The following is a 7,034-nucleotide window of genomic DNA, read 5'->3' on the forward strand; positions in this document are numbered from 1 at the left end:
CAACGAACGTCTGTGTTGCCAAGGGCTAAAATAAAAGTCAATTTTATTTGTGACGCAGATCGCGATGCAAGTCCTGCCTCTCCCATCTCCTCACTGGTTAATAGAAGCAGATACCCACGTGTCATCTCCTCATTGGTTATACCCACGTGGGTGATTGAAAGATGAACTGAGCTTTTGGTCGTTGTGATAATACTATGAAAGTTTAGATGCCAAGTTCAAAGAAGAAAAAGCCTGGAAGGAGGAGAAATGACTAGAAACGATTCGTTTGACCGTTTTATGTGTCGATTAATTGTCGGAGTAGAGGACCTTGTGCATTTCAGGTAAAATAACAACTCAATGTTTATATCCCAGGAAAAATTTGATCGCAAAATTGCCATAAATGTTTAATGCTTTTCGACCTGTCCCCAAATTAAGGGAATTGGTTCAGAGTTTGTTTTGATATTTTAACCTGCGTGTCGTGATCACGTTTGGTGTGGGGGGACAAAATACATTTATGCACAATGGCGCGCGGCCGGTTTGGGTTCCGTGTGAAGAGACTTGCTTGGGCCAAGAGACACAAGCAATGGGCATTGGACCAGTGGAAATCTGTCCTTTGGTCTGATGAGTCCAAATTTTTGATTTTTGTTTCCAACCGCCATGTCTTTGTGAGATGCCGAGTAGGTGAACGGATTATCTCTGCATGTGTGGTTCCCAACGTGAAGCATGGGGGTGGTGTGATGGTGCTTTACTGGTGACACTGTCTGTGATTTATTTAGATTTCAAGGCACACTTAACCAGCATGGCTACCACAACATTCTGCAGCGATACGCAATCCCATCTGGTTTGCGCTTAGTGGGACTATAATTTGTTTTCAACAGGACAATGACCCAACACACCTCCAGGCTGTGTAAGGGCTATTTGACCAACAAGTAGAGTGATGGAGTGCTGCATCAAATGACCTGGCCTCCACAATCACCCGACATCAACCCAATTGAGATGATTTGGGATAACTTGGACTGCAGAGTGAATGAAAAGCAGCCAACAAGTGCTCAGTATATGTGGGAACTCCTTCAAGACAGTTGGAAAAGCATTCAAGGTGAAGCTGGTTGAGAGAATGCCAAGGATGTGCAAAGCTGTCATCAAGGCAAAGGGTGGCTACTTTGAATAATATATTTTGATGTGTTATTTCATAGTTTTGATGTCTTCACTTTTCTTCTAAAATGTAGAAAATAGTCAAATAAAGAAAAACCCTTGAATGAGTTGGTGTGTCCAAACTTTTGTCTGGTAATGTATATATACAGATGTGCTCAAATTTGTTGGTACCCTTAGAGCTCATTGAAATAATGCTTAATTCCTCCTGAAAAGTGATGAAATTAAAAGCTATTTTATCATGTATACTTGCATGCCTTTTGGTATATCACAGAATAAAGCAAAGAAGTTGTGAAGATAGATTTATTATTGCTTATTCTACAAAGATATTCTAAAATGGCCTGGACACGTGTTGGTGCGCCTTAGAAAAGATAATAAATAACTGGATTATAGTGATATTTCAAACTAATTTGTTCATTTAATTAGTATCACACGTCTCCAATCTTGTAATTAGTCATTCAGCCTATTTAGATGGAGAAAAGTAGTCACTGTGCTGTTTGGTATCATTGTATGCACCACACTGAACATGGACCAGAGAAAGCAAAGGAGAGATTTGTCTGAGGAGATCAGAAAGAAAATAGACAAGCATGGTAAAGGTAAAACCTACAAGACCATCTCCAAGCAGCTTGATGTTCCTGTGACAACAGTTGCAATCATTATTAAGAAGTTTAAGGCCCATGAAACTGTAGCCAACCTCCCTGGGCATTCCCGCAAGAGGAACATCTTCCCCAGATTGAACAGAAGGATAGTGCGAATGGTAGAAAAAGAACCAAGGATAACTGCCAAAGAGATACAAGCTGAACTCCAAGGTGAAGGTACGTCAGTTTCTGATCGCACCATCCGTCGCTTTTTGAGAGAAAGCTGGCTCCATGGTAGAAGACCCAGTAGGACTCCACTTTTGAAAGAAAAACATAAAAAAGCCAGACTGGAATTAGCTAAAATGCATATTGACAAGCCACAATCCTTCTGGGAGAATGTCCTTTGGACAGATGAGTCAAAACTGGAGCTTTTTGGGCAAGTCACATCAGCTCTATGTTCACAGACGAAAAAGTGAAGCTTTCAAAGAGAAGAACACCATACCTACAGTGAAACATGGAGGAGGCTCAGTTATGTTTTGGGGCTTCTTTGCTGCGCCTGGCACAGGGTGCCTTGAATCTGTGCAGGGCACCACGAAATCTCAAGACTATCAAGGCATTCTGGAGCAAAACGTACTGCCCAGTCTCAGTCGCAGGTCATGGGTCCTCCAACAGGATAATGACCCCAAACACACAGCTAAAAGCACCCAAGAATGGATACGAATAAAATATTGGACTATTCTGAAGTGGCCTTCTATGAGTCCTGATCTGAATCCTATCAAACATCTATGGAAAGAGCTGAAACTTGCAGTCTGGAGAAGGCACCCATCAATCCTGAGACAGCTGGAGCAGTTAGGCTCAGGAAGAAGAGTGGGCCAAACTACCTGTTAACAGGTGTAGAAGTCTCATTGAGAGCTACAGAAAATGTTTGATTGCAGTGATTGCCTCTAAGGGTTGTGCGAAAAAATATTAGGTTAAGGGTCCCATCATTTTTGTCCATGCAATTTTCATTAGTTTTATTATTTACAATATGTTGAATAAAAAAAATCTAAAGCAAAGTCTGATTTCTATTAAATATGGAATGCACAATGGTGGATGCCAATTACTTTGTCAGTTTCGAGTTATTTCTGAGAAAATTGTGCATCCTTTGTTATTTGTGGAAGGGGTACCACCAAATTTGAGCAGTCTGTATATATATATGCTTGTGTATGTCTGTGTACCTTGCATGCACAGCCAGGTCACCCATGATACAAGTCAGTATTCGACTTCCATCCATGTCGGGAGAGGACGTGGAAGCCGGCCACTAGGGGCAACAGTGAGTGATGTTACCTTCAAGTATGTTTCGGTTTTGCTAGGGCTTTGTGGATGGGGATGACTAAGCATCTGACTCTGATTAGAAAGTTGTTTTTGATATTTTAGTTTTAAGCCCTATCCCCTACCTTAACTATTCAGAGTTAATGCCTAACCTTTGAGGTAATACCTGATGCCTTAAACACTTTTTAGCTTCTGGGCCAGAGTAGCAGGAAGTTTACTATGGGCACGCTTTCATCCGAACGTGAAAATGCTGCCCCCTATCCCAAACAGGTTAACCATTCGGAGTTAATGCCTAACATTTTTTTATTTTTTTTCACCTTTATTTAACCAGGTAGGCAAATTGAGAACACGTTCTCATTTACAATTGCGACCTGGCCAAGATAAAGCAAAGCAGTTCGACACATACAACAACACATAGTTACACATGGAGTAACTAAAAGGAAGAATTGGTTTTGGGGGTGACCAGAGAGATATACCTGCTGGAGCGCGTGCTACGGGTGGGCGTTGCTATGGTGACCAGCGAGCTGAGATAAGGGGGGACTTTACCTAGCAGGGTCTTGTAGATGACCTGGAGCCAGTGGGTTTGGCGACGAGTGTGAAGCGAGGGCCAGCCAACGAGAGCGTACAGGTCGCAGTGGTGGGTAGTATATGGGGCTTTGGTGACAAAACGGATGGCACTGTGATAGACTGCATCCAATTTATTGAGTAGGGTTTGAGGCTATTTTGTAAATGACATCACCGAAGTCGAGGATTGGTAGGATGGTCAGTTTTACAAGGGTATGTTTGGCAGCATGAGTGAAGGATGCTTTGTTGCGGAATAGGAAGCCGATTCTAGATTTAACTTTGGATTGGAGATGCTTGATGTGAGTCTGGAAGGAGAGTTTACAGTCTAACCAGACACCTAGGTATTTGTAGTTGTCCACATATTCTAAGTCAGAGCCGTCCAGAGTAGTGATGCTGGACAGGCGGGCAGGTGCAGGCAGCGATCGGTTGAAGAGCATGCATTTAGTTTTACTTGTATTTAAGAGCAATTGGAGGCCACGGAAGGAGAGTTGTATGGCATTGAAGCTCGCCTGGAGGGTTGTTAACACAGTGTCAAGAGAAGGGCCAGAAGTATACAGAATAGTGTCGTCTGCGTAGAGGTGGATCAGAGACTCACCAGCAGCAAGAGCGACATCATTGATGTATACAGAGAAGAGAGTCGGTCCAAGAATTGAACCCTGTGGCACCCCCATAGAGACTGCCAGAGGTCCGGACAACAGACCCTCCGATTTGACACACTGAACTCGATCAGAGAAGTAGTTGGTGAACCAGGCGAGGCAATCATTAGAGAAACCAAGGCTGTCGAGTCTGCCGATGAGGATGTGGTGATTGACAGAGTCAAAAGCCTTGGCCAGGTCAATGAATATGGCTGCACAGTACTGTTTCCTATCGATAGCGGTTAAGATATCGTTTATGACCTTGAGCGTGGCTGAGGTGCACCCATGACCAGCTCTGAAACCAGATTGCATAGCGGAGAAGGTATGGTGGGATTCGAGATGGTCGGTAATCTGTTTGTTGACTTGGCTTTCGAAGACCTTAGAAAGGCAGGGTAGGATAGATATAGGTCTGTAGCAGTTTGGGTCTAGAGTGTCTCCCCCTTTGAAGAGGGGGATAACCGCAGCTGCTTTCCAATCTTTGGGAATCTCAGACGACACGAAAGAGAGGTTGAAAAGGCTGGTAATAGGGGTGGCAACAATTTCAGCAGATAGTTTTAGAAAGAAAGGGTCCAGATTATCTAGCCCGGCTGATTTGTAAGGGTCCAATTTCAGAACCTTTGAGGTAATTCCTGAACTTAAACTTAAACACTTCGAAATTTGACGTTTGGGGATGAATTTCTAATTCTGATGTGAGCCTGTGAGAGCTGGTGTGGTGTCCTCAAAATGAAACATTAACCACAGATTTAAACATAAACAAATACATTTGGAGTACCATGACATGAACTGGTTTGGGTCTGGAATATAATACATCCACAAAAGAGGACGGCAAAGAACAAATACAAACGCATTTAATAAAAAAGACCACTGTAATCTTTGTATTGGATATTGTAATCTATTTCATCTTCATATCAGAAACAAAGACCAGCAAGACAACTTACTTCACAGCTGTGGCCTATGATGAAATGTTTAGCCCCAGACAAAACGATGTGCATTGGTGCTGGAGGTGGCTTGTAAAACGCACCCTATCAGATTAGAAGTTACAATAACACAAGTCGCAGCAATGGGAACTCTTGTCTGTGCTTTAGCAAATATGCTCAAGAGACATGAACGACTACGCATGGTTTCATTCACAGACATAACGAAACATTGACTGCACCGGATATTTGCCTCAAAATACCGTGATTAATTATGATGTATTACCTCCAACAGATAAATGACCTCCCCATACAAACACGTTTCTGTTACCACACCTCTACATAGGATAAATGGCGAAGATTACTTTAATTTTCTTATTCATCACTATGCATGCAATAGGCTACCTCCCCTTTACAACTACGACTGTAAAGCAACACTTTACCTTCAAGTCCCATTGTAACAGTCTCGTGGCCTCCCGAGTATCCTTTGAAGTATATAATGTAGGCTATCTGTTCAGCGCAGGGTGTTTGGAAAGAGTATGGAATAAAAGTCCGCCGGTACATTTTATGTTAACAATATAGTACCAGCAGTAGAAGTGCCCTGTTCTTACCTTTAAGACACAAATCCAGGGGGAAAGGACTAAAATGGTTATTTGGGAGATTACGTGTTTCTTGTTTCCCTCATTCTCTCCCTCCCTTTTACCAGTGCACTCGACCTCAAGGAGCGGATACAAACAGAGTGCACCGTTAATAGTGTATACGCTACAAACATTTTATTGTTGGCCTAATACAGTCATCATTATGCTAATAGTTTTAAAAAAGGCAGAAGAGTTGGATTTCCCATATTAGGTTTACAAAATAGTTATGCATGTGTTTGGTAGGCTATTCGCGTGATTGATTAAATCTCCATATTTGTTTAATCCAATTTCAAACTAAGCTACACATTTATCCACTTTGATGCTCCCTTTTAAATAAATATCCAACTCAATCTCCGAAGAAAACGCCATAACTGGCCATAACTGCATCATAAGAATGGTAACAGTAACGGGGTTTTGGAATGAAGGAGTGGGCGGGAGGCCCAGAGTATTAGTTATTTTTAACGTGATGAATCAGTGGACCAAGTCACTTGCCAAGTGCCTCCCACGATGCTAGTCTCACGCAGGTGAAACTGACAGAATGTTACGGTAGGTTTGAACTAGAACAGTGTTGTCATCTTTGGAGATTGACGTCTGTGGAGACAGGGAATGAGACGCGCGCGCCAACAGGATACATCAATCAAAAACGTACCTACAATGAATTAACAATTTCAACATAAGCCTCTCCAGTCGACAATACTACTGATCGAATTGTGTCTTCCTTACACACAAGGTGTGTGTGTACAGGATTAAATAGCATTTTGTCTCTTTTCTTTTCCTTTCATCATCAGCGAAGTAAAGATTAGAGAGGAGATTGTGAGAGCTCCCTTTAGAAGGCACAGGGGATCTTCATTCCTCTGCCTTTGTGATGATATTGATGATGATGATGGCCAAGTGGACAGTTTGATTTTTTGTGTGGCAAGCTAGTTATAAAGAATCAATATTATATCAAGGGGCAACTTTTGTGATAAAGGACTTTAGCCACTCTAGCTATTCATCATAAGTCTGTAGCAAGCAGATAGGTCAAAATAAATGATATTGCTCTAAAGAGCCTGTCTTCTTATCTCTCTATACCAGGGGAATGGAGGACACGCCGATCGATACAGTAGCTGCGGTATACTCCTTGCAATTATCAATAGCTGTTTTTGTCTTCCTAGGGCTGCATCTATTAATACCAGATAATAACATCCTTTTGGACATAACTTCTAAGGGGATGATGGAATTTCTTACAAATTTGCTCATTGGATGACCTTGTTGTCAATGAAAATG

The sequence above is a fragment of the Salvelinus fontinalis genome, chromosome 6, assembly GCF_029448725.1.
Source record: "Salvelinus fontinalis isolate EN_2023a chromosome 6, ASM2944872v1, whole genome shotgun sequence".
NCBI lineage: Eukaryota > Metazoa > Chordata > Actinopteri > Salmoniformes > Salmonidae > Salvelinus > Salvelinus fontinalis.